This window comes from Geotrypetes seraphini, chromosome 15 (genome assembly GCF_902459505.1).
Source record: "Geotrypetes seraphini chromosome 15, aGeoSer1.1, whole genome shotgun sequence".
In the NCBI taxonomy this organism is placed as follows: Eukaryota; Metazoa; Chordata; class Amphibia; order Gymnophiona; family Dermophiidae; genus Geotrypetes; species Geotrypetes seraphini.
This window is the reverse complement of record NC_047098.1, coordinates 46,655,932-46,683,811: the sequence shown is the minus strand read 5'-3', so window position 1 is coordinate 46,683,811 and position 27,880 is coordinate 46,655,932. Positions and strand designations below refer to the sequence as shown.

The 27,880-nt window shown below is 41.4% G+C and overlaps 1 protein-coding gene across 11 annotated transcripts in view; it reads left to right on the top strand.

The window, feature by feature from the left end:
* Positions 1-27,880, top strand: part of BCAS3 (BCAS3 microtubule associated cell migration factor) — a 1,368,214-nt gene that overhangs the window by 281,946 nt on the left and 1,058,388 nt on the right. The gene's annotated exons all lie outside the window — the stretch shown is intronic.

The following is a 27,880-nucleotide window of genomic DNA, read 5'->3' as shown; positions in this document are numbered from 1 at the left end:
AGATTGTTTACACAGGTCATACAGAGGAATATCATCCAAACTCCCTATCTCAGTCACTGACATAAAAACCTCCCCTCTTGTGCTTAGCAAAATTCAAAACTTATTACCATATTTTTTGCTACATAAGACGCACCTGACCATAAGACGCACCCTAGATTTAGAGGAGGAAAACAAGAAAAAACCATTCTGTACCAAATTCTCCCTGCCAGGCTCTGCACCCAACCCCGTACTCCTTGCCAAACTCTGTACTCTGTCCTCCCTCCCTGCCAGGTACTGTACCCTGTCCCCCCTCTGGTGGTCTAGTGGTAGGCCGGGACAGAGCAAAGGGCAGGCAGGCACAGGGCAGGCAGGCCTAGTGGCTGGCAGGCAGGTAGGGACAGGGCACAGGGCAGACAGGCAGGGCCCCCCCCGATACTTTTAAAAAATCCCGGAAGGGCCCTCCCGTACCTGTTTTTAATTGTGGTAGGGCCCCCCCCCCGTACCTGTTTTTAATCCTGGCGCTTCCCTCGCAGGACGGCTGTGGCAGCGAGAGGCAGAACGGTGAACAAGGCATGCGTGAGTTTTTCGCGCACCTGCCTGGTCCTGCGCCACTGCCATAATGGCTGCCGTCAGTTCTCATGAGTCAGTTGTCGTGATCCAACAACTCTCTCCTTCTTCCCCTTCACCTCCTGTGTATCTCTCACTTCCATCTACCCCCATATCCAACATCCCTCTCTCCCTCCCTTGCGTCCCTCGCCCCATGGAACATTCTCTCCCTCCCACTGCCATATCCAACATTTCTGTTTCTTTCTCACTGTCTATCATCTCTTGCTCCCCTTGCCTTTTGCTCTGGTCAACCCTTTCTATCCCTCTCCATGCACCCTTTATCCCTTCCTCTCCTCCGTTATCTGCAATATTTCACCCAATCCCCTCACCATGCATGTCTCCCTCCCTTACCCTAGCATCTTTCCTTCCTCTCACTCCTCCATTTTCGCTGTGCCATCATCTTTCTTTACTGTAACCCCTCCCTTCCCCCTGTGCCAACAACTTTCCTTTCTCTCACCCCACCACTCATCTGTGCCAAAAACTTTTCTTCCTCCCCTTCCCTGTACTTTCCCTAGTAAGGCTTGCTTCATTGGATCACGTTATCGGCTGCAATTCACATATGCTTTCCGCTAACCCAGACACCTCCCCTTTGCTGCGGAGATACTTCTGAATACCATGGCCCAATAGCTGACACCATCTGAGATTCTACATGGGAAAGGGGGAATTCTGTGTGACTGTGCAATTCTGTGCAAATTCTGCATTGCATAGTCATGCAGAATTCCACCAGGAGTAAAAGTAAGTCAGTAAGTGTCAGTATTTTCCCTGGAAACAAGACACTGTCTTATATTAATTTGGGGCCCAAAAAAGGCACTAGGTCTTATTTTCAGGTAGGTCTTATTTTTTTCATGTACACTGATCATCTCTCCCTTCCTCTTCTCCACCCCAATTCTTTCTTTCTTTTCTCTCCTCCACATGTGCAGCATCTTTCCTCCCCTCTTACCCATCCCCTTGTGCAGTATCTTTCTATCCCTCCCTCCTAGAACCCTTGCAGCTTCTATCCCTCTCTACCATTCCTTGTGCAGCAGAACCCTTGAAGCTTCTATCCCTCCCTTCCTTCTATCCCTTGTGCAGCAGAACCCTTGAGGCTCCTTTCTCAGCAGGGGATGTAGGGAGGGGGGCGCGCAGGGGGAAAGCGCTACTGCCGGCGACTAGGGCTTATTTTCGGGGGGTAAGGCTTATATTAAGACTACCCCAAAAATCATGCTAGGGCTTATTTTCGGGGTAGGGCTTATTTTCGGGGAAACACGGTACTATTTATCATTTCTATAGCATGTACTAGATGGTCCTTGCTCAGAAGAGCTTACAATCTAATATGGACAGGCAGACAGGAGATATAGGGATTGGGGAGTCTTTTTCGGATAGAATGATAGGATGAATATAGGTATCTTATGATGAGTGGGAGTTAGGAGTTTAAAGCAGCCTAAAAAAAGTGGGCTTTTAGCTTGAATTTGAATACTGCTAGAGATGGAACTTGACGTATTGACTCAGACAGTATGTTCCAGGCATACGGTGCAGCAAAATAGAAGGGGCAGAGTCTGGAGTTGGCAGTGGAGGAGAAGGGTATAGATAAGAAGGGCTTACCAATGAATGGAGTTCACGGGGGGAAGCATAGGGGGAGATAAGTGAGAAGAGATATTGAGGGGCTGCAGAGTGAATGAACTTGTAATAATAATAATTTTATTCTTGTATATCACCCAACCAAAATGTTCTGGCCGGTTCACATCAAGAGAACTGTACAATCAGTGAATAAATATACATGTTTCAAACAAATACAACAATAAAATCAGTTTCTAAATTTATTGAATAAATAGGTTTTCATTGACTTTCTAAATGAATAGTAGGACTGAGCTTGAGTAATCAAAGAACTCAGCCAAGAATTCGATTTTTCTGCCTGGAAAGCAAATGTCTTTTCCAAAAAACTCTTGTGTCGACAAGTTTTTGGAGTAGGATACATAAACATACATGAGTTTTTTGTATTTTTACTCGATTTTTACAGTTTGAATTGAGAAGAATAGGTATGCCGGAGTCAAGCCAAACAGTGTTTTGAAACAAATACAGCCAAATTTAAAAATAATTCTTGCCTCAAAAGGCAACCAATGAAGATGTCGATAAGAAGGGCTCACATGATCATATTTGTAAGTCAGTAAGAGGAGTTTGAACTGTATTTGGAAATGGATGGGGAGCCAATGAAGTGATTTGAGGAGAGGGGTAATGTGAGTATGGTAGATCTGGTGGAATATAAGTCATGCAGCAGAATTTTGAATGGATTGAAGGGAGAGAGATAGTTGAGTGGAAGACCTGAGAGAAGCAAGTCAGGAAATGTCAGTAATTTTGGGTTAATAACAACATTAGAGCATGACCATTAATTTAAAAAATGAGAAATCGGCAATTTTACTGCTGTGGTAGAAAGTGATCTTATCGCACAGTACAAAGGTGACCTAAGGCCACTTTTTCCCATACCTTTGTAAAAGGACAATACATTGCGAAATTGCAAATCAATTATCAGAATCTTCAGTACAAGCAAGTATGTAGAAGCATACCAGCATGTATTGAAGACTCTGAGTATAAATGAGAATTGGTATACAAAACATAATTATTAAATTTGGTTCATGTAATTAACACATGATCATTAAGCTGCGATAGGTGATAACCTGGGCCTAATGCAGTTTAAAATGACATACATACCATGGGACACACTCACATGTCTTGTGGTAGTACCAAATATGAATGTGCTAATATATTTATATAATATACAGTATGTATGTAGCTATATATGTAATATTTGGAGAGGGTCATGTCTGCGAATGGAGGGTGGACATTCCCGCAGCTATATTACCACACACTAACTAGTTAGCGAATGGATACTGCATAAGCCCTAAGGAGGAAGTGACACCTAAAGTGGAAGTAGGCATGGTTAGAGGTGGCACCAGGATTAGTCTTCGCTATGTGTGATTCTCTGATGCATCTAGGCTCTGGAAATGTAGGCCTTTAAAACCATGGCCTATATTTCCGGTGCCTATGGTTTACCTGAATGTGTTGTTATTCTCTACTGTAACCAGTAATATACTTGCTTCTTTGTTATGTAATTCTCCAGGAAATGTAACCTGTAATATGCTTGCTTCTTTGTTTTGTAATTCTCCTGGAAATGTCCAGATATCTTCTAATTTGTAATCCGCTTAGAACCGCAAGGCACAGGCGGAATAGAAATCACTAATGTAATGTAATGTAATATAGTGGCGCTAGAAAAGGTTCAAAGAAGAGCGACCAAGATGATAAAGGGGATGGAACTCCTCTCATATGAGGAAAAACTAAAAAGGTTAGGGCTCTTCAGCTTGGAAAAGAGATGGCTGAGGGGAGATATGATTGAAGTCTACAAAATCCTGAGTGGAGTAGAACAGGTACAAGTGGATCAATTTTTCACTCAATCAAAAATAGGGGACACTCGATGAAGTTACAGGGAAATACTTTTAAAACCAATTGGAGGAAAAATTATTTTCACTCAGAGAATAGTTAAGCTCTGGAACGCGTTGCCAGAGGATGTGGTAAGAGCGGATAGTGTAGCTGGTTTTAAGAACGGTTTGGACAAGTTCCTGGAGGAAAAGTCCATAGTCTGTTATTGACAAAGACATGGAGGAAGCCCCTTCTTATCCTGGATTGGTAGCATGGAGTGTTGCTATTCTCTGGGTTTTGGCCAGGTACTAGTGACCTAGATTGGCCACCGTGAGAATGGGCTACTGGGCTTGATGGACCATTGGTCTAACCCAGTAAGGCTATTCTTTTGGTTTTATGTGATGATCCACATGTACCCGCTCTACTCCACTTAGGATTTTGTAGACTTCAATCATATCTCCCCTCAGCCGTCTCTTTTCCAAGCTGAAGAGCCCTAACCTTTTTAGTCTTTCCTCTTATGAGAGGAGTTCCAAACCCTTGTGCTACTAATGAAAAGTGTAAGCATATCCAAAGCATTATAATAGTGATACTAGAATAGTCTATTTCTTTTTCAATAAAAATTAACAATAAAACATTAAAGATTTTGTTAGTACCCACTTGTTTTTGGCCTACTAGGAATACCCTGGCCTCTGAACTTTCTTGACTAGTCAGCCATATTTAGTAGTTATTACATTTGACACTATCCTTACTAACTATCTTGTTAAACTGTGTGTTGAAAATAAAAGATCTGATTGACTAATTGATTGATTGATTGTGATATTGTTGTAATTGTGTATTGGTATGACTGGAGTTGACAACAGCTTAGCCACAATACAATCAGAAAATTAGACAATAAAACAATAAGAACATTTGAATTGATTTTAATAAACTCCCTCTTACATGTCCACATAGTAGTACAACAGCAAAGTTCTTCAGGGTATATTTAGTTGTTTAAGAATTACACTTCTCCATGTGTGCCAACAATTGAAAGCTTTTAGGGTGAGGAAAGAGGGAGATGCAATAATTTCCTGTTGAAATGCATTAGAATAAGGGAACTTTTAGAAAGGAGACAGCAGTAAAATGGTAAAGTATTTTGCCAAGAAAGAGGATGCCCTTTGTCGGGAGAATCAGCAGTGCTGTTGTCGGTAATCAATGGCTCCCAGAGCACCTGAAATACGATACGATGTTCACCTTGTCAGGCCTCGCTGTTACTGCTTTTTGCATTGCTTAGACATTCTAGATCACAGCAGCAGGCTGTGAGAGTTGCTGCAGCTAGAATTTGTTTCCCATGTGGTTTTAGAATGAATTGACTGCAAATGAGGCCACAAAATAGGGCAAAAGCAGGAAAGAGTACCGTATTTGCCGGCGTATAAGACGACTGGGCGTATAAGACGACCCCCCAACTTTTAGTTAAAATGTAGAGTTTTGTGTTATACTCGCCGTATAAGACTACCCCTTCTTCCGCACACCTTCTCTACCGCCCCGGGTGCAGCACAGCCGGCCAGGTTCCCTTACTTTTGTGGCACTTCCCCGACCGACCGACAACAGCCCCGGTCCGACCAACCTCCCTGCCCTTAACCGCGAATCTAAATTACCTTCTTACAGCTGCTGTAAGAAGGTATTTAGATTCGCGGCTACAGGGCAGGGAGGATTGTCGGACCCGGGCTGTTATCGGTCGGTCGGGGAAGTGCCACAAAAGTAAGGGAACCTGGCCGGCTGTGCTGCAACCGGGGCGGGGCGGCCGCCCCTCTCTCTTGGTAGCCACTCGAACCGCGAGGCTACTCTCCTTCTCCTTATCTGCCCTGCCTGCAGCACAGAGCCAAACGGAAGTCTTCCCGACGTCAGCGCTGACGTCGGAGGGAGGGAGGGCTTTGTTTAAGCTTTGTTTAAGCCCTCCCTCCCCTCCGACGTCAGCGCTGACGTCGGGAAGACTTCCGTTCGGCTCTGTGCTGCAAGCAGAGAAGGTAGTAAGGGCATGTAAAACAGTACCCGGCGTATAAGACGACCCCCGACTTTGGGGAGGATTTTAAGGTACTGAAAAGTCGTCTTATACGCCGGCAAATACGGTAATTTTAATTGAATTTAATTAGACTTTAAAAAGAACTTCAATTCCACTTTGAACCTGAAGAGTTCCAAAATGGATTACAAACAAAATGAACCAATATAAACCTCAATAAAGAATAGCAAAAGGCTTTATTCCCATATATGAAAATATACAATAGCTGCCAGATGCATTTTCTTATTTAACAATCGAGATATTAAAAAAATAGCCAATTTTCAGACTTCTTCAAAACCACAGACACAATGAGGTCGCCCTAAGGTTGGACACCAGATTATTCCACATATGTGGTTCAGCTTCACTATCTGAAGAACATGTGTTCTTTAGCTGACATAGCTGGGGAGAAGGTAAACACAACTATGCCTCGTCTACTAAGGGCTCCTTTTATCAAGCCGCACTAGCGGTTTAACACGCATAATAGCACGCGTTAAACCGCCGGCCGCGCTAGCCGCTACCGCCTCCTCTTGAGCAGACAGTAGTTTTTGGCCAGCGCGGGGGTTAGCGCGTGATGAAACGTCGCCCTAAGTTCATGACTCGAGATGACACTTAACATCATAAGATTGTTCAAGTAAGCAGGAGCCAGCCAGTGCCAATATGTTATACACTAAAGTCAAAAGCTTAAAAATTATATGAGCTCAAATAGGAAGCTAGTGTAGTTGGATTAAAAATGGGAATGGTCTGCTTCCACTGTGAGCCACCCATCATAATTTTTTGCAGCAGCATTCAGCAGAACGTGGAGCCTAAATATCTACCTGCTTCAAAGTCCTAGGTATGCAAAGTTGCAGTAGTCCAAATGTGGTAAAATTGTAGTTTGTACCGTTAGTTTTAGACTATCTGCTGTAAAGGTACAGATCTGATGCAAAAGTCAAAAGGCTGCTAAAAAATCTTTTGGATTATCAAAGTAGCACACCCCTCTAAAGTAAAGGATGAGTCCATTAAAAAGCCCATAATATGGTAAAATGGAAGTCAGACAGAGAAACTGAAATACCTTTCAGAGCTGGTATTTGGGATGGCATAGTTTTACCAGGTCCACAACTTAATTTGGTCAGGTTATTCTTCAGTAAATTTAGATCCATCCAAGATTTTAAACAAGCAAATCAATTTTCCAGGAGTTGATAAGAGTCCTGGAAAGTGATTATCACTGCAGTATCCATATGAAATCATAGTGACATCAAGATCTACAAGGTTTCTCCAAGAAATCACGAGTCTCCTTAGTTGCTGTGATACAATTTATTGTACAGTACAACTGTACTCCTGGCAGAATTCTGCGCAACTATGCATTGCAGAATTTGCACCGAATTTCCCAGGCACACAAAATTACCTCTGTTCTACACAGAATTTGACATCCACATTTCCTGTCTCTTTCCGTATCTGTGGCCTGAATTGCTGCTGGCGACATCTTTGGGCAACCTGCGCCAGCTCTGCAGGCTTCCCTCTACCATGTTTCTGCCCTTGATGATATCACTTCCTCTTTCTTCATAGGTGGGACCATGGTAGAGGGAAGCTTGCAGAGTTGGTGACAGGTTGCCTATTGGAATCTGCTTCAGTGAGGTACACAGGAGAGCCTTAGGAAAAGGGGCACATGCAAGATCAGGGCCTCCATTTGGAGTAGACACCATTTGGGGCAGAGGGGAGAGAGAGTGTAAGAGATCTGGCTGAGGGGGGGAAGAAAAATAAGAAATGCTGGCTTGAGCGGGGAGGTGAGAAAGAGATGCTGGATTGGAAGAATGGGGACAGTGGGGAGGAGAGTGAGAAGTGCCGGCTGTGGAGGATAGGGGGAGAGAATGAAATGCTCAGGAAGGATAGGATGGAGAGAGGGTAGGAGATGCTGGCTCAGGGGGACAAGAATGAAAGAGTTGCTGGCTGAGGAGGGATGGGGTGATAAATGCTGGCTCAGATAGGGAAGAGAGAGTGAGGGATGCTGGCTGGGGGAACAGGGGTGAGAAAAATGCTGGCTGGGGGGGGACAGGGGTGAGAAAGATGCTGACTGGGGGGGGCAGGAGTGAGAAAGATGCTGACTGGGGGAACAGGTATGAGAGAGTTGCTGGGTGGGGAAGACATGGGTGAAAGAAATAAAAAAGGTTAGGGCTCTTCAGCTTGGAAAAGAGATGGCTGAGGGGAGATATGATTGAAGTCTACAAAATCTGGGGCTGGGGATGAGTGCGAGAGATGCTGGCTGGAAGGGTTGGATGGGCAGGGTAAGAAGAAGGTGAGAGATGCTGGCTCAGAGGGTTGGGGAGATAGCGTGAGATGTTGGCTGGGGGTGTTAGTGGAGAGAAAGAGATTCTGGCTTGGTAGGGGATAGGGGAAAGTGAGAGTGAGAAGGATGAGTGAGAGATGCAGACTTGAGGGAGTAGGGGAAGAGAGGCTGGCTTAGGGGTGGAAGATCCTGCGCTTGGGGAGGCACAGAAACATAGAGAAGAGATCCTAGAAGGGGACTGAGCATAGAGAAAGGGCCACTAAAGCAATGCTGGGTACAGAGAGGGACAGACATGGAGAAGAATGCTTGATGGGGAACGAACATTGAGATAGGGGCATAGACGGACTGCTAGACACAGGAACATTTCTTGAAAAGGGGTGATTCTAACAGAGGGATGATGGATGCAGGGGAATGTAGAGGGATACAGAGGTGAGAAGCTCAGAATAGAGATGGGGGATAGGTGCTGCACAGGAAAGATAGGGACAAAATGTCAAATAGACAGGCGATCCTTGAAAGACAGTTATGAAAAAAACAAAGAAAAGGAACTCTGGAACCTACAGTAAGTGAATGGAAAAATAAACTGCTCAGACAACAAAAGATAGAAAAAAGTTTTATTATTCTGAATTAATTGAAATATGTCAATTTTCAGAAATGTTATTTAACAACATAAAGGCAAAGTGAAGTACTATGAGAACAAACCAACCAAACTTCACTTCTGTTACATACACACAGGAGTCCGTACAGTAGCTGTTGATTCCTATTAGCCACAAATCTGCAGAATAGTATCACTTTAAGATTTTGAACTCTTCCCCTTCTGCAGTGGAGAACAGCTCCCTCTTCAGATTTTCCTTCTGCAAATGAACTCAGAAAGTATGTTCAGACCCGCTCTGCTTCTCTTTGTTATTTTGGGGTATTTTTTCATTGTGTTTTTTAGTTTCTTCATAAGGTTTTTGAGTTTCTTCAATCTTTCATAAGGTAGTTTTTTTACAAAGGTGTGCTTCTAGAAGAAAGTCACTAGTCACTACGGTTCTTTGTTTTCTCTAGTATAATTTAATGAAAATACTGAATTATACTGAAATTCTGGATAATAATTAGCAAAAATATTGAGTTTTTTGAGTTTCAGTGCTTGGAATTTTTTTGCGCAGAATTCCACCATGAATATATTTTATACTTATATATTAGGTGAAGGAAACATGGGATATTATAAACCGTTTTACAGATAAGTGATAGGGGATGACATTGTTCACACTAAGCTAAACTAGCCAAACACCAGCATTTGTGAAGTGGAAAAAGCAAATGTTTGATCATGAAGTGGCCCTTAGTTAGCCAGCAAAATACTGTTGCCAGGATATTCTGTATTCTCCTAGTGATCTTAATGGATCTCTGAATTCAAAGTTATCAAAGAGGAAACAAAGCCCCCAGAAATCTCAGTTTACTGTGCTTATAGAAAATTTATGATTTATGTTTTTAAAAAAAGTCACTTATGTCTCCTTCAATGACTATAAAAGTACTTTTTCATAGAATGGAATAACAACAGAAGCTTGGAAAAACGTTGACGATCTTAAGACTTATCTAAACAGATTATATTTTGTTGCCTCCCCTGAGGTCTGAATGCTGACATTTGACAACTTCTTCTATTTCCACAAAAAGAAAAAAAAAATGCAAGTTTTGATCTTGGCTGGTAAACTTTGTGCTGATTATAAGTTTTGCTTCTAAAACCACTGTTCTTGCTATGTATAAGGATAAAAGAGAGCAATGTAAATAATAGGGAGAGAAAAAAGAAATTCTTGAGTGCCAATCTATAATAGAAAGCATGACTGTGTAAAGCAGGAGAGTTTTAACATCCCAAAGATAAAGGGGGAGGAAAATGAGAGAGAGAGAGGACATGATGTTCCATGTTCAGTATTGTGAATGACTGCAATTTTGTCTCTAAAGTGAATATTTTTATGTTTGCCTGTTTGTAAATATTTATGGATTTCTTAAGATCATCCTGATGCACTAGTGGTAATATGACGCTGTTCTGTGTGGGTGGTCCAAGCTCAGTTGCTGACCCAGGCTATTCTACTCCTTGGGCTGGCTGAAGTAGGAAGCCATATGGAGGCTGCTTTGGAAGCCTCCAGGAAGGGGAAGGTTTTCAGCTTGTGACAGAGTATATTTGTGCAGAGGTCAGCACTGACTTGCAAATTAAGTTGGGGGGGGGGGGGGATAGAGGATAAAGCGGATACTAAATTACAAATCTGGACACACTTATATTGGTGCTTGAAAGCTGATGTGGACTTTTACCTTGACCAAAGAGGTAAAAGTTAGACAACCATGTCAGACATGACAAAACATTTGTAACAAAAGCATTGAAAAAGACTGAAAAGGAAAAGGCAAGGTTGCTTAACGTTATAGTATGTGACACTGGTGAGATAGATATTGAAGCAGGAAGTACTGAAGAAAGTGACAAAGAAATTGACGACTTCATACCTAGAGAAAAGACCAAGGGCAGCCAACTTCATAACAATTCAACTTCCACGGAAAATAATGCAGTGAAATTAAATAAATTCTGCAACTGACAAACTGAAACTATCAGAAAATCGGCCACTCTCATTGTCTCAGCAGTCATTAAGTCTGGCAATGGTGACCTTGGTGACATTGCCATCTCACGACAAACTACATACCACAGCAGAATGGCTTAACAGACAAAAAATTGCTGAAGGTGCTATTTCCACTGTACGAGAGAATTCTCCATGCTTCTCTGCTCTTCACTGGGATGGTAAAGTGATTAAAGATCATCTTGGAGAGTCTCACAAATGACTTGCTCTGCTTGTATCTGGTGCACCAGAATACACAGAAGGTAAACTCCTGGGTGTGCCAAACCTCTCTGATGCTACAGGCATATTACAAACAGACGCATCCTACGAGTTACTTGAACTATGGCAGCTGGTTGACCATATAGTGGCATTGGTCTTCGATACTACTTCTAGCAACAGTGACATTAAGAAAGGTGCTGCAAAAATATTAGAAGCTCTTCTATTGGTAAGAAGCTCTTCTATTTGGCCTGCTGGCATCATATTTTTGAAGTAGTTATTGGGACAGTATGGAAGGGTCTGTTTGGTGAAGCCAGAGGGCCAAAAAATGAACTGCTTTCAAATTTCAAGAAACTGGGGGACAAACTAGACAAGCAGGATGTGAAGCTTCTGACACTGAAAGTTGAACCTTGGTTAGTGGACACTGAAAACAAGGTTGTTGCAGTCCTAACAAGCAGGGAAGCAACACTTCTACCACGTGATGACTATTGTGAGTGCATTGAAAACACACTTATGATTCTTGATTCTTGGAGGAGCATCTCCCATGGGGTACATTTCATGAAACCAGGAGCGATATATCAAAATGCTGGATAGCTTGTAACATATGCGGAACAAAAATGTTAATGTTTTCCTGTCAACTACCATACAACAAGGAGATGATAGTGAAACTGGAGCAATTCATCCATTTTCTGGTGCTCTTTTGTTTGCCACTGTGGATGAGAGTGTGCAGAGCACAAGATGCACCCATTTTGATCTGCAATTTTTCTGTGACATACATGACCATAAATCAGTAAATCGTGAAGTCGCTGACATTGTGTTGAAGAAGTTATTTAACCACTGATGGTACCTGACAGAAGAAGTTGTACTGGAATGTCCAATCCTCTTTATTCTGTGAACCGCCTAGAACTTTTTGGGTGTTGGCGGTATAGAAAAATAAAATTATTATTATTATTATTACTGTTTGCACTTTTCAGCAATTATACTTTAATCACTGACAGTATCAAACAGGACATTACTTCAAAGCTGTTGAACACACCTGTACCTGAACAGTTTTCATTGGGGCAAGCCAATTTTCAAGCAAGTAGACCAAAGCACATCATTGGGAGACTTGGTTGGACCTGAGTCACATTTCCTGTTTCACGCTGTTGGCATTATCAATAAATGGTTCGGTTGGCAAAGCCAGTGGACAGGTAGTCTTAAGATCCAAACTTCCATACTGAACAGTTCCATGCTGAACAGTTTGTCAGTACAGTGAAGGTAGTTAATGACACAGCCGAGCAAGGTGTTAAACTGATAACTGACTTTGCCACTGACATCACCACAGACCCAGTGCAGTGTGAGGCCTTGTTGCAAGGAGTTGAAAAGCATTGCAGGCTTTATCCTATCTCAAGAAGACATTGAGGCTCAAATTCTCAAAGCTGTGCTGAAAGATAGGTGGTGGTAGGCGCCTTACCGCTGCCTAACTTAAGTGGTTTAATTGGTGATGATCAATATGGTAATTATCCATGTCATTTAAAATGAATCAAAATCTAATTTAAAAAAGTAGGTGCTTGCAAGTAACTACAAATGATGATGGCCAACTCCCATCCAGAGAGATGCCTACATCTAAAGTAGGTGTGGTTTATCCTAACAATATCTCTTACAAGAAGTTCAGTTAGCCCAAAACTCTATAAGTGCTTGGAGAATAGAGAGCAGGTTTCAACTTGTTGTTCTAAGTCTTTTTGACCCCTCTCATCTGGAGTAAGGCTCTTATAATTAGCATTATACCGGAAGTTGCCATAGGCGCCTCTATGACATGATTCTCGTCAAAAGTAGGTGCCAGAAATGTAGGCCTGTAAAACCCTGGACTATATTTCCAGCACCTTCTTTTGACATGGCTGCAATTCTCTAAACGGCACCATCACTTGATTGGCATCTGATCGGCACCGCTTTTCTAAGTTTTCTGCGACTAGCAGCACTGTTAAGAGAATCTGACCCTGAGTGCTTGAGTGTTTGGCATGCCATTGGTAGATGACTATACCAAAGTGTATATGTTTAGCTATTACTGATGTTAAATTTCTGTTATTTTCCACAATAAAGTGCAGATATTGAAGGTTCATTTAATAAAATACTTCTATCTCTACTGAAAAAAGGCAATTAGCTTTGCTGTCTAGATATCAAAGAGGCCTACACTCACATATCCATTCTACCTGCTTATACAAAGTATCTTCGCTTTCATATTGCATCTCAACACTTCCAATACAGTCTTATCCTTTGGACTGGTTTCGGCTGTGACTTCACAAAATATTATGTTAATCAGGTTTTCTATTCAGTTTTTACTTGTTCAGTTCAAGGTCAGACTTCATTATGGGAGATTGGGTCAGTTACTCAGGAAATTACAATGGACAGTTTGACACATAGAGTTGCTAGTATAGGTGGATCAGTACAGTTATTAATACAGTTAGGTCATAGTTACAAATACATAATTACAAGTTCAAGTAGGTCATCATTGTCTCATCGTTATGTTCCAGGAGTTGCATTACACAGTTTAGAAATGGACTTTTAAAATGACCATTTCAGTTACTTCAGAGTTGGCTCTTGTCTTGGTATAGATATGCTTTTAAAAGTTTTCTAAACCTGAGATAGTGGTCACAAGATTGTAGAGTAAGTGGTAGCTAGTTCCAGCATTTTGCTACTTGAAATTGGATGGATAAGGTAATTTGCCCGGTAGACTTTATATTGTTGCATGCTGGGAATTTTAAGTGAACAAGATTTCTGGTGGAATATCTGTTGGAGTTACCCTGAAGTAGGATCGCCAACTATGTTAGAGAGTTGGGGACGGGGGAATATAAATTGCCATCTTAGACAGCATGAACAACAGTGGATTTACAGTATTATTTTTTTTTTTTACTAAGTACAGCCTAAGGGTTTGAATGTCTGAGTTGAATAGTCAACTTTTTTTCTGACCATCTGTTCTGAAGCAATATACCATGAAAGTCCTTGTGGAATTAATTATGGGAGAGTTGGAAGCCTATTGGTTGTCATGTTGAAGTAGGTGGAGCTTATACATTTCAAAAAGGCAGTGTTGTGAACCCTCAGTGCCATTTTGGATAATAATAATAATAACTTTATTTTTCTATACCGCCATAGTCAAACTGACTTCTAGGCGGTTCACATAGAAAGAAGGCTGGACAATCAGCGAATTACAAAATGCAAGAAGAAGGATGTTACATAGTAAATTGGAGAAGCATGAATATATGCAGTCAGAACAGGAAGCTTTGAGTAGAATAAGAATTTTGTATGGATTATCACCCCTGATGCAACTTTAGGCAAAATGGGAGCCCCTGTTAGGTGTTTATGGGCATTTATTGGGGGCTATAAATATATTGATAGTGAGATAAATAAATTTATTCTATGATAATACTTATAACTCATGCTAATAAATCACAGTATCCATAAAAATATATGCATTTAAATAATTAAATGTGAAGTGCTCAGACCCACAACCATACTACTTGGTGTAATCACCAAACTGAGGTTGCCATTGGGACTATCATTACCTTCACTGCCCCATTCCACCAACAGTTAATGTTCAAAAAAAAATGTATCTTGTACTCTTTGGCGGTCTGTTGAAATCTCCGCTCACTTGGCAACCGCAGTAAAGAAAGTGCTTGTGCTCAAAAGTGCTTCTAAAAACCGTTAATTCAATCGGCCCCCCCAACTCGAGTTTTGCACTCTTCATCAGGAGGGGACACTCTTGTCACGGCTACTTCTACCAGACAGACTGCAGTCCATGAGCAACTCTTATCAATCTTCTAGAACTCGGAGCAATAGGCAATGCTCTCAAAATATTCCAGAACTATCTCCACCAAATAGTCCTTGTCTGTTCAGTCAGTTGACATGTTCTATCTGCACAAACATGGAGGCACGGGATCTCACCCCCTTTGCATGGAAGCAATCGAGATTTGGATTTGGGCAACTGCTTTCAGCATAGGCTGGCATAAGTGTGCATGCCTAAGTGCTGGAAATAGATGTATAACTCATTCTGTTTTGTAAGTTACATATGCATGTGAGTTCTGCCCGGACTCTGCCTATGTATATCCCCGCCTGTAAAATATATGCTGTGTAAAATACATACATATTTAGAAAACCGCACTTAGACATTTTAGCATTTATGCGTTGTGTTCCATTATTCTAATGAATAACTATTAGCACATGTTTTATAGAACTGCTGTACATATGGCTAAGAAATCTGAACTTATCAGAGCATTGATTAGCTTGTAATGATCCTAAAAAGATCAGTAGAAAGTTTCAATTAAACTGATCACTACTGTTGAGTTTTGAGACAGTGGCAGCCAGTGTGCTCTTGGGAGATTCCAATTCACTTGTGATGCTGGGCATTCTTTCACAGTTTCCATGACCTTTGAATTCCCTTAGGCATTAGTTGGCTGCTATTGTCCTCTGAAGCAGTCGCTCTGTCTGTTGCTCTGTTCTATTATTTATATTGTAGCACTTTTAGCCAAATTGTTTTACAATAGTATGGAGATGGAAAAAGAGAACAGAACCATCTGGTAGTCACAAAAGAGTGAACACTGACAAATCTGGAAAGGTTTATTAATTTCAGATTAATCTCTGGCCTCTTAACACACAATGATGTACAAAACTTTTTAAATGGCTTTATAGTATTGCTGTGCTCTGAATCACTTTCTCCCTCTGTTCTGATGACAAAGCAATATAGAATAGAAATAAAGAGAAGACATTTATTGAGAATGATATCAGGTTATTTATAAGTCACTTGAAAGAGATGATACACATCTTGATTTATATCTTCCTAGCTCTTTATCTTACTTGAGCTAATGCACATACATTATTTATTCATACTGTCGTGGGTATGTTTGCATGTGTCCGTATGCCAGAGTCTATCTAGTCATTGATAAGTAGTACCCAAGCGGAAGAGGGATGAAGGTAAAGTAGAACTAAGATTGGTGTAGAAGGTATCTGGATATTGGGACAGAACATGGAAGCAAGGAATCAAGACTACAGAGTTAAGTGAGGATCAAAAACCAAGGAGGAGGACTTTAGAGCCAACTGTGAGGCAGATAAGAAAGCCAGATGAGCAGAGGTCTGAAAGATGTATCTTAGGAGTTTGTTGTACCAGAAAAAAAGGTACCTCTGTTGCCACTGTCAATTAGGGAATTTATTATACTGAAACAATGGAACCTTCCAATGGTATGTCTAACTCCTTGGCAACCAGATAATAAATATTGGCAAAACTTTCTTTGGCTTCTTTTTTTCTGGTGACCTTATTGCAAGTCCCTGGTCTCTGTGTTCTTATGTTGCTAGTTCAAGCCTCATTGACTCTAAAAGTATACTTCCCATCTCCTTTTGGCCACTTGGGGCCTGAAATCATGGTTTACCTGATGTTAAATTCTTTTTAATCCACTAGGTAAGGCAGTTGTTAGGTATATCCTGAATCAAGAATCTGTTTTACAATGAGCTCCTGCTTACTCTTTACCATTACTGGCTGTGGGGAAGATGCCTAACGAACTAGGAATGGATTCTCCTTCTAAATCTTTAACATGATTATGTGGAAGACTGAGTGAATCCAGAGGCTTCCTGATAGTTGAACTCTGGAGACCACTGGCTTTAATTTTTATGCAGATGATGAAATGACCAATGAATTTCTGTTCATCCTTGGTATTAGGACAACAGCAGATGAGAAGACCTATCATGACCCACATTTTATCTTCCGTTGCAAATTGGGAGATATATTATCACTCTCTATTTACATGTCTTTTCTGACATTCTTTGATGATTCCAGGGCTGATTGTACTTGAGCATGTACTTCTTTCAGATTTCTGATAACTTCTTCCATGCAGAACCTTGGTCTTTGTTGAAACGTGCTTGCATTGTTAAATGTGATCTCCTAACTTGGTGAGCAAATAGATCTAGTCATTCTGATAGTAGTTTGAAGAAAACAGGAGGTACTGCTCTAAAGTTTGATTTACATGTTTAGTCTGTCCATTGGATTGTAGGCTGATAAGAATATTAGTCGCTCTTCTCTTGACCCTTTCGAGTAGTACCGTGTCCTTCTTCAGGTACGGCGAACAGTGCTGGACGCAGTACTCCAGGTGAGGGCGTACCATGGCCCGGTACAGCGGCATGATAACCTTCTCTGATCTGTTCGTGATCCCCCTTCTTTATCATTCCTAGCATTCTGTTTGCCCTTTTTGCTGCCGCCGCACATTGTTTGGACGGCTTCATCGACTTGTTGATCAGAACTCTCAAGTCCCTTTCCTGGGAGGTCTCTCCAAGTACCGCCCCGGACATCCTGTATTCGTGCATGAGATTTTTGTTAAGTGATGCATGTCGGTAACAAAAATCTCATGCACGAATACAGGATGTCCGGGGCAGTACTTGGAGAGACCTCCCAGGAAAGGGACTTGGGAGTTCTGATCAACAAGTCGATGAAGCCGTCCACACAATGTCCACACTGGGCCTCTTCTCTCTCGAACAGAGGAGATTGAGAGGGGACATGATCGAAACATTCAAGGTACTGAAGGGGATAGGCTTAGTAGTTAAGGACAGGTTGTTCACCCTCTCCAAGGTAGGGAGAACAAGAGGACACTCTCTAAAGTTGAAAGGGGATAGATTCCGTACAAATGTAAGGAAGTTCTTCTTCACCCAGAGAGTGGTAGAAAGCTCTTCCAGAGGCTGTTATAGGGGAAAACACCCTCCAAGGATTCAAGACAAAGTTAGACAAGTTTCTGTTGAACAAGAACGTGCGCTGGTAGGGCTAGTCTCAGGGTGCTGGTCTTAGACCAGAGGGTCGCCGCATGAGCGGACTGCTGGGCATGATGGACCACTGGTCTGACTCAGCAGTGGCAATTCTTATGTTCTTACGAATGGCTTAGTTATCCCTCATCGAATGGCTTGGTTATCGCTCATCGAAATCATATGGTAAACTAGGTATCTTAATAAGAAAAGGTAAGATAAAGCGGTACGTCAAGTACTTAATGAACACTAACATAAATATATGTGATGGTAACTCATGGAGCTGGACTACATTTCTTGTTGACATCTCTATGGTATCCCAAACTATTACTACTACTGTGTTTCCCCGAAAATAAGACAGTGTCTTATATTAATTTTAGGCCCAAAAAAGGCACTAGGTCTTATTTTTTGGGGTATGTACATGATCATCTCTCCCTTCTCCTTCACCACTCTTTCCTTTCTCTCCCCCACATATGCAGCTTCTATCCTATCCTCTCTCCCATCCCTCATACAGCAGGACCCTTACCCAGCTTCCCTTCCCTCCCATCCCTTGTGCAGTAGAACCTTTTTAGCAAGCACCCCCCCCCGAGCACCTGCCACACAGCCAAAGCCCCATCCTTCCCACCCTCCCATCGGAAACCCACCGCAAGCCTTACCTCCCTAAGCAGCGTCGGGCTGGCAGCACGTAAACAGGCTGCTTCAGCCTTGTCCGCTTGTGAATTCAGTCTACTTAGGGAGGTAAGTAAGTTGGCAATGTTCCAATGGGAGGGAGGGAAGGAAGGATGGGGTGCGGCTGTACGGCGGGTGTTCGGGGAGGACGCGGACAGTGCTTGCTGCACAAGGGATGGGAGGAAAGGAAAGGAAGGGAAACTGCCTGTGAATCCCAGGACTAGGGCTTATTTTAAGGGTAGGGCTTATATTAAGACCTACCCCGAAAATCCCGCTAGGGCTTATTTTTGGGGAAACATGGTACTAATCATTTCTATAGCGCTACTCTGTCCCTTCTGCTTTGCTGCACCATATGCTTGGAACAAGATGCCTTAATCCCTACAATGGACTCCGTCTCTGGCAGTGTTCAAGGCCCAGTTAAAAACTCACCTCTTTGAGAGTGCTTTCCACTCCTAACTCATTTCACCTTGGGTTCTGCATCCCCTATATGTCATGTCTGTCTGTCCAAGATAGATTGTCAAGATAGATTGTAAGCTCTTCTAAGCAGGGACTGTCTATAAATGTCAAAATGTACAGTGGTGTGTACACCTTTCAGCGCTATATAAGTGATAAGTAGTACTAGACATACGCAGTGCTGTACATCAAAACATAGACGAGGCAATCCCTGCTTTAAAGAGCTTACAGTCTAGTCAAGACAGACAAACAGGACAAGAAAGTGCATCAGTACATAGTGGGGGAATTACAGAGAGATATTGATGCTTAGAAGGTGGGTTAGAGTTTGGAATTGAAAGCATCTTCAAAGAAGTAGGTTTTGAGTCTGGATTTTAATACTGCCAGAGATGGAGCTTAATGTACTAAGTCAAGTAGTTTGTTCCAGGCATACAGTGCAGCAGAGTAGAAAGGACAGAGCCTGGAGTTGGCCATAGAGGAGGAGGGTACAGATAAGAGAGACTTATCCGATGAGCAGAGTGCCTGGGAAGGAGCGTGGGGAGATAGGAGAGATACTGAGGAGCTGCGGAGCAAATACACTTGTAGGTCAGTAAGAGGAGTTTGAACTGTGTACAGAAATGGATAGGAAACCAATAAGTGAGTTGAAGAAAGAGGTAATGTGGGCATAGCGACACTGATGGAATATGAGGCGTGCAGCAAAGTTCTGAACAGATTGAAGGGGAGTGAAATGGTTTAACGGAAGGCCAGTAAGAAGCAGGTTGCAGTAGTCTAGGTTGAGAGGTGATGAGGATAAGGGTGAGGGTCTTGGCAGTGAGCTCAGAAAGGAAGGATCTGAGTTTAGTGATATTGTAGAGAAATAAATGACAGGTTTTGGCAGTCTGATGGATATGTGATGAGAAGGAGAGAGATGAGTCAAAGATTATCCCAAGGTTGTGAGCCAACGAGACAGGGAGGATAAAAGAGTTGTTCACAGAAACAGATAATGGGGAAAGAGGGGTTTAGGTGGAAAGCTAAGGAGCTCAGTCTTGACCATGCTTAATTTTAGATGGTGTCGAGAAATCCAGGTAGCAATGTCAGACAAGCAAGTTGAGACTCGAGACTGATTTCAGGTGTAGAGGGATAGATCTACGGGTCTTCAGCATAGAGGTAATACTGAAAGCCATGGGATGAGATTAGAGCAGCAAGGGAAGAAGTATAGATGGAAAAAAGAAGTGTCCCAAGACAGGGCCCTGAGGTTCACCAACCGACAACGGGATGGCGATGAAGGCGGATCCACCACAGCATATTCTAAAGGTGCGGTGAGGAAGATAGGAAGAAAACCATGTGATAACAGAGCCTTGAAATCTAAGTGAGGACAGTATATCGATGAGTAGGTGGTGATTTACCTTGTCAATCTATCGGGAACCACAAGAACAAGGGGGCACTTGGAGAAATTAAAAGGGGACAGGTTTAGAACCAATGCTAGGAAATTATTTTTCACTCAGAGAGTGGTGGGCACCTGGAATGCGCTTCCGGAGGCTGTGATAGGTAGATAGGATTATGTAAGGGTATAGATAGAGGGATAAAGGGGATTGAAGGGTTTTAGGCAAAGGATCACCTTACAGGTCATGGACCTGATGGGCCGCCAAAGGAGTGGACTGCTGGGCACGATGGACCTAAGGTCTGACCCAGCGGAGGCAACTTATGTTCTTATGTAAAACCTGTGGATAGATCAATAAGGATGGAGTAGAGGCCTTTGGATTTGGCTAGGAGCAAGTCATTGGAGACTTTTGTAAGGGCAGTTTCTGTAAAATGAAGAGTGCAAAAGCCCAATTGAAGCAGGTCAAGGATAGCTTGAGATGAAAGAAAGCCAAGACAATGGTGGTGAACAGCACATTTAAGTAGCTTGGATAAGAAAGGGAAGAGGGAAACAGGATGACAGTTGGAAGGGCAGGTAGGGTCCAGTGAGGGTTTTTTGAGGAGTGGTGTAACAATGACATATTTGTGGTGGAGAGTGATAGGTTGAGGATATAGCAAATATAAGGGATGACAATAGGAGATGGGTGGGGATAGGATCAGAGGAACAGTTGGTGAGTTTGAAGGAGGAAAGAAAATTTGCAGTTTTTTCCTTAGTAATTTCAAGAAAGCCTTTTTTTCTCATATATGTTATAATTCACTCTGGGTTGCTGTAATGAGTGGAATGCTTGTGAAACTAAATTTGAAAAGTATATATAAAAAGTAATTTTAGGAAAGGAAGATAAGGGGGTAAGGAATGAGGGGATGTTGGTAGAGCTGGCTGGGGGAGGTGGTTTGGTTGAGAACTCAAGACTAATTTTGTGAACCTTGTCCTAGAAGTGTTCAGCCAACGTCTGGGGAGAGAGTGATGGAGGGGATGGAGATGGTGGAACCTTGAGTAAATAGTTCAGTGTGACAGAGGCAGCAAGGGTTGGAGCCAAGAGAGGTAGGTGTAGTAATCTTGTTTAGCAAGTGAGAGAGCAAATTAGAAGACGGTCAGGAGGAATTTGAAATGAATGAAGTCAGCATGAGTGTGGGATTTGAGCCAGAGCCATTCAGCAGACCTGGCACAGGAGCGTGAGTAGCGGATTTTAGAGTTTAGCCCTGGTTGGGGTTTGGAGCGCCTTTAAGAGCATGTGGTAGGGGGACCAAGGGTATTTAGAACAGAGGAGAGAGTGGTGTTATAGGGGGAGACAGCCTTGTTTACAGACTTGTGTAGTATAGTGGTAGAGAGGAGGGGCGAAACAATGGTGGAGAGAGTGCCAAGGGTCAATGGCATGAAGATTCCTAAATGTACAGACAGAGTTTGGCCAGGGCTGGGCGGGAAATTGTGAAAGTTATCAGATGATGGTCAGACAGGAAAAGGACTGTAGTTGATACTGTAAATTGGGCTATTTTTGAAAATGATTCCTCTAATATCAAGATTGTGAATTTTCCTTGAGATGGAGGTAGCCCCTGATTATCTGAGACCTTTCCACAAGAAAGGTTCGACAGACTGGAGAGTTTTTCTACAATAGTCATGCAAGATCAGAGCACTCTGTTACATCTATACATAGAGTCCCTAGCCCTTGCAGCTTTGGATGCTGAGAGGTTAACATTGTCTTCCCTGAACTTGCCTGACACCATCTCACAGGTTTTGATAATGAAATGCCATGCGGCCATCAAAAATACTGTAAATCCCAGCGCCAAACCCGAAAAGACTAATGATGAGATCAGTGAATCATGGGTTAATATTCTTAGGTGCCATCGACTCATGCTCGAGTCCTAGCGACTTGATTCTGAGGTCTTGTGTTTGATAAGGATAACCATTTGAATTGGGTTTGGTGCTGGGATTTATTTAATATTGTGATATTGTTTTCCCCGCTATTGATCCCTCTTAATTGGATTTACCAAAAAATACTGTGGCAGTACATGTGGTGTCTTCCTCCTTTTTCTATTAACAAACCTCTAGGTAGGGAGTTCCATATGTGAGGATTTATAATCCTGTTTGTCCTTGGGAAAAATGTAGTCACTTACTTGTAGCAGATGTTCTCTAAAGACACCACAGAATCCTCACAGTCCTCTTACCTCCCAAAGGAGTTGTATTCCTGTAGCTCGTAATGGACTGAGGAGGTCTTCAGGAACAGCGGAAGGTTAAAACAGGCACACATGCATGGGGTGGAATGGCCCAAAGGCTTATAACAAAATTGCTTGGGAACTGTTTCTCTTTCACCAGGCTCTGTCAGTGATATCACCAATATCTGAGAATTCAAATCATACTGTTTATAATTAAAAAGAGAGAGTTTAAGAAGGTTATTTTAAATAGTGCTGTTTACATATGTAAAAGCCATACAATGATTAAAAAGTGATTTTAGAAGGTCACTATTTCCACCAGTTTGAAAGAGGCATGCTGTAGGAATAGGCTGGAAAATGGGGTTTTCTGTGCTTTCAAAAGCAATACATACATACTTAAAAAAAAATACAACTTTGGCATTTACAATTTCTCCAATGCAGGCACATTAGGCAAATGATTTTTTGGACCTGAGGTTGCATGAGTGATTGATGGGACAGTAGTGCTTTTTTTAAATTACCTTGAAATTCCAAAAATAGAGAATATTTTTTGCTTTTTTAAATTTGACTCCTTTCTTGATTCATTCTGGACATCTACAGATCAATATTCGTCTGAAACATTATAAAGAATTACAGACATGCCTTTTAGCACTACTATCCACAGAGGCAGTAATGCTGAATATATTTGCAATTCATGGGATCTTTTTTATACATTTTTCAAAAGTTCACCAGGGTTTATCACCGCATTTAACACCCTAGAATACATTGCAGGAATGACCCACAAACATCATATTGTACACCCTGTAGCTGATAAAATTTATATTAAATTTTTTTTTTAATTAATGTTTTAAAACATGCAGAGTTACCCAAAGTACTCAGTGCTAAAATAATCTAATTCAAGAAATCAAAAACACTAGATAGTGTGAAGTCACTTAGTAATCATTCTTGCTGTGCCAAATAATGTCAGTCATCAAGCATTCAAATATGGCTACTGAAATAAGAACGTATCTCAATCAAAACCGCCAACATCCATCAGTAGGAAAGTCTGTTTACAGGGAGTGCCAGCTAATCGTCCTACAGAAACCCGTTTCGTGTCCTTCGTCAGGGGCACCTCCCGCTGAATGTTGAATTGTATGCTGCTTCTCTTCAGCGTGGCTTGTGGCTCCGAGCTGAAGAGAAGCAGCATACAATTGAACATTCAGCGGGAGGTGTCCCTGAGTTTGCCCCTGACGAAAGATACGAAACGGGGCTCTGTAGGACGATTAGCTGGCACTCCCTGTAAACAGACTTTCCTACTGATGGATGTTGGCGGTTTTGATTGAGATAAGTTCTTGTTTTAGTAGCCATATTTGAATGCTTGAATACTGACATTATTTGGCACAGCAAAAATGATTACTAACTAACTTCACACTATCTAGTGTTTTTGATTTCTTGAATTAGTTTATTTTGGCACTGAGTACTTTGCGTAACTCTGCATGTTTTAAAATATTAATTTAAAATTTTAAAAAAATATATAAATTTTATCAGCTACAGGGTGTATAATATGATGTTTGTTGGTCATTCCTGCAATGCACTCTAGGGTGCTAAATGCGGTGATAAACCCCGGTTAACTTTTGAAAAATGTATAAAAAAGATCCCATGAACTGATCGAACACCCTGTATTTAAAAATCAGTATTTAAGTATTTTGAATATTATACTAAAGAGCCCCCAATACCCACAGCGTTTCAAGAGTAGCGAGTAGGTCTTTTTTACCAATCTAAGTTTGTGACCCCTCTCAATTAGAGTAGGCCTGATAACATTTTTGGGTGTAAAATGTATACATAGTGGCATTTATGTGATCAAAGCCAGGAATGATGCCGCTCTGTTTTTTTTTTTTTTTTAAGTCAATGTTTATTTATTGAAAGTTTTGTAGGCAACAAAGCAAATGTATAATAACAAGTACAAGTCATGTGAAAGATAGGCATAAGAACAAGCTGAATAAGCCAACATAATAATCATACCTGAAGCCCTATAGGTAATCGAATATATGAACAAAAATCAATCACATGAGGAACCTTTGTCTATGGCATAAAAAGTATAAAGAAGGAAGAAAAGAAAACTAGAAAAATAAATATAAATATATAAGGAGGAAGACTAATAAAACATAAATAAATAATTAATAATTAAGAATCAGAGCCTTGGAGATATAGTTTGAGGGATTTCCATTTAGAAAGAAATTGTGGGAATCTGCCATCTTTTTTAGCTAAATATGCTTCGTATCTATAAGTCAAGCAGACAAGATTCCACCATTGTGTTACGGATACTTTAGAAAGATCTTTCCAGGAATTAAGAAGAAGTTTCAAAGCTAAAGAGATAAGTATGTCAAAGAGGAAAGCATCAGAGAGAGAAAGAGGAGAAGGGAGAGCAGAGGACTTGAGTAATAGCATTTGATATGATAAAGCCACATCAATATGAAAGAGAGAGCAAATAGTGTTCCAGAGTGATGACCAAAATAGTTGTATAGAGGGAAATAAAAACAGCAAGTGTTTGAGGGAGCCTATATCAGTAGAGCATGTCCAACATTCTTTTGTAAAAGTAGGGTTGATACGGTGTGATTTAATTGGGGTACACTGAGCTCTATGGCATAGAAAGAATAAACTCTGGGTTAGGGAAGCTGACCTTGAAGAGTGAAAAACAGAGTGCAGATAAGAGGACCAGTCACAATCAGAGATAGGACATCCAATATCTTCTTCCCAAGCCTTTTTGACAGAGGGAAGGGGTGGATATCGTAATTCTTTATATTATAAAACTTTAGATTATAAAACTTGGATGCTGCATGGCCCAGAGTACGATATTGGTTAGAGAGAGTCAATAAAGTCGGAGGTTGACGTTTAACTTTCAGGTCACAGTGAAGTTTTTGCAAGGATGAATGTAATTGCAGCCATTGATAAAAATAAGAATCAGGAAGGCCATAGTTAGTCTGGAGCTCATGGAAAGTGAGCCAGGAGTTATCAGAGTGACATAGTGCAGCAATGTCCCAAATCTGATGAGAGGTCCAGAATAGCCAGAATATCGGTTTCCCAATCAGAAGATTAGGATTTCTCCAGAGAGGGCAAAATGTGGATTGAGACCAGGGACAGTCCAGTAAACGGTATAGATCTTGTAGAGTTCGGAGAGAAGTGAGAAGTAGGGGATTAGGAGGCTTAGTTTGTAGGTGAGTGGATCCAAGGAGTCGAAGTAAAGGTATAGGATGTAAGAGGGCCAGTTCAAGGCGAAGCCAATTGGGAGCTAATGTAGAGTCAAGGGGCTCAGAGGAGTGTAGCCATACAGTATCTTGTTTTAATAAAAAGGCTTGATGATAAAGAAATAGGTCAGGGAAATTAACCCCTCCAGCCGATTTAGGGGATTTAAGTTTACTTTGCGATATTCTATGAGGTTTATTGTTCCACAAGAAGTCGAAGAGAAGTTTTTCCAATTGTTTGTAAAAAGATTTAGGAAAGAGGAGAGGGAACATGGTGAACATGTATGTAATTTTTGGAACGATCATCATTTTAAGGGTATCAAGTCTCCCCCACCAAGAGAGGTGTAGAGGGGACCAGTTGGACAGAGATAGTTTTACTGAGGAAACAGTCTTAGCCATGATGAGGTTCGCTGTTATTTTAAGATCTTTGTCAAATGGAACACCTAGGTACTTCATCCAGTAGATATCCAAGTAAATGGATATGATGGGAGAACAAAGGGTGTGCAGGCTTCATTAAGGGGCATAAGTTCAGTTTTGTCCCAATTGACCTTATATCCAGACATAGAGGAGAATTGAGAGATAAGAGCAATAAGAGAATGTAAAGACTGTTCAGGGTCAGACAGATAAAGAAGAATATCATCAGCGTAGACAGATAATTTAAATTCCAATTCAGCAATGGAAATTCCTTTAATAGAAGTGGACATTCTGATATGAGCTAAGAGGGGTTCGAGAGCTAAATTAAATAATAGTGGGGATAAGAGACAACCTTGACGAGTACCCCGTTGTAATAGGAAAGAGTCAGAAAGAGCATCATTAACTACAATCTTAGCAGTAGGAGTATTGTACAGTAAAGAGACCATATGAACAAATTCAGCAGGGAATCCAAAATGTCGCAGAACACAAAAGAGGTATTTCCATTCCACTCTGTCAAAGGCCTTCTCAGCATCAAGAGAAGCTACCAAATAAGGTTGATCCTTTGACAGAGTGGAATGCAGGATATGACATAATAATCTAGTGTTATCAGCACCATAACGTCCCTTCAAAAAACCAACTTGATCTCTATGTATAAGGGAAGATATAACAGATTCTAATCGGTGAACTAAAATTTTTGCAAATATCTTATAGTCCAAATTTAGTAGAGAAATGGGTCTATAATTTTTGACTAATTGAGCATCTCTGTTTGGTTTTGGAATAACAATAATACTCGCTTCATGGAAGCGGGAGAGGGAGTTGGGAGAAGCAATAATAGACTGATAGTAGGATAAAAGACATGGAATTAAGGACACTGAAAAAGTTTTAAAGAATTCCGCAGGGAGGCCATCCGGTCCTGGCGCTTTAGAAGAAGCCATAGAGGAAATGGCTCATTGCACTTCATCCGCAGAGACAGGTTGTCGTAAAGGTTCGTGTTGAGATGAGGCAATAGATGGTAGGTGTGCAGATTGGAGAAAGTTAGATATGATATCTTCTGAGCAGGTGGATTCCGACGTGTATAAAGAGGCATAAAAAGAATGGAATTCCTTAAGAATGTCAGAAATTTTGGTATAAGTTATGCCAGAAGGTGATTTGATGTGAGAAATTCGATGTTTGGATCTTTGTCCTTTAAGGTAAGAAGCGAGGTGATGTCCCGCCTTATTGGAGGTAGCATAATATGAAGCTGATTGGCGGAACATGGAGACAGATGCAGATGAACTAAAGATCTCATTATATCGGAATTTAAGTTGTTGTAAAGATTTGTAGAGAGTAGAGTCAAAGGAATTATACAATTGAGATTCCAGGGAATGAATTTCCTGTTCTAGACTATGAAGTGTAGCTTTCTTAGTCTTAAGTTGGTGAGCTGTATAGCTGATACATTCACCTCGAAGCCAGGCTTTGTAGGACTCCCATACAGTAGCATAATTGGATACGGAGGTTTCATTTCTAGCGAAGAAAGCATCGGATTCAGCAGTTATGTAAGATATAAACTCTTCATTGCATAAAAGTTGGGTGTTCAATCTCCATGAGCGATATGATTTATCAGCAGACCAGTTGAGAGAACAAGATATGGCGGCATGGTCGGAGATAGAGATGTCGTGGATAGTGGTGGTAGATGTGATATTTAAAATGTCTTTAGATGTTAAGAAGTAGTCAATCCTGGAGTATGATTTATGGGGCGCCGAGTAAAATGTGAAGTCCTTGGTGG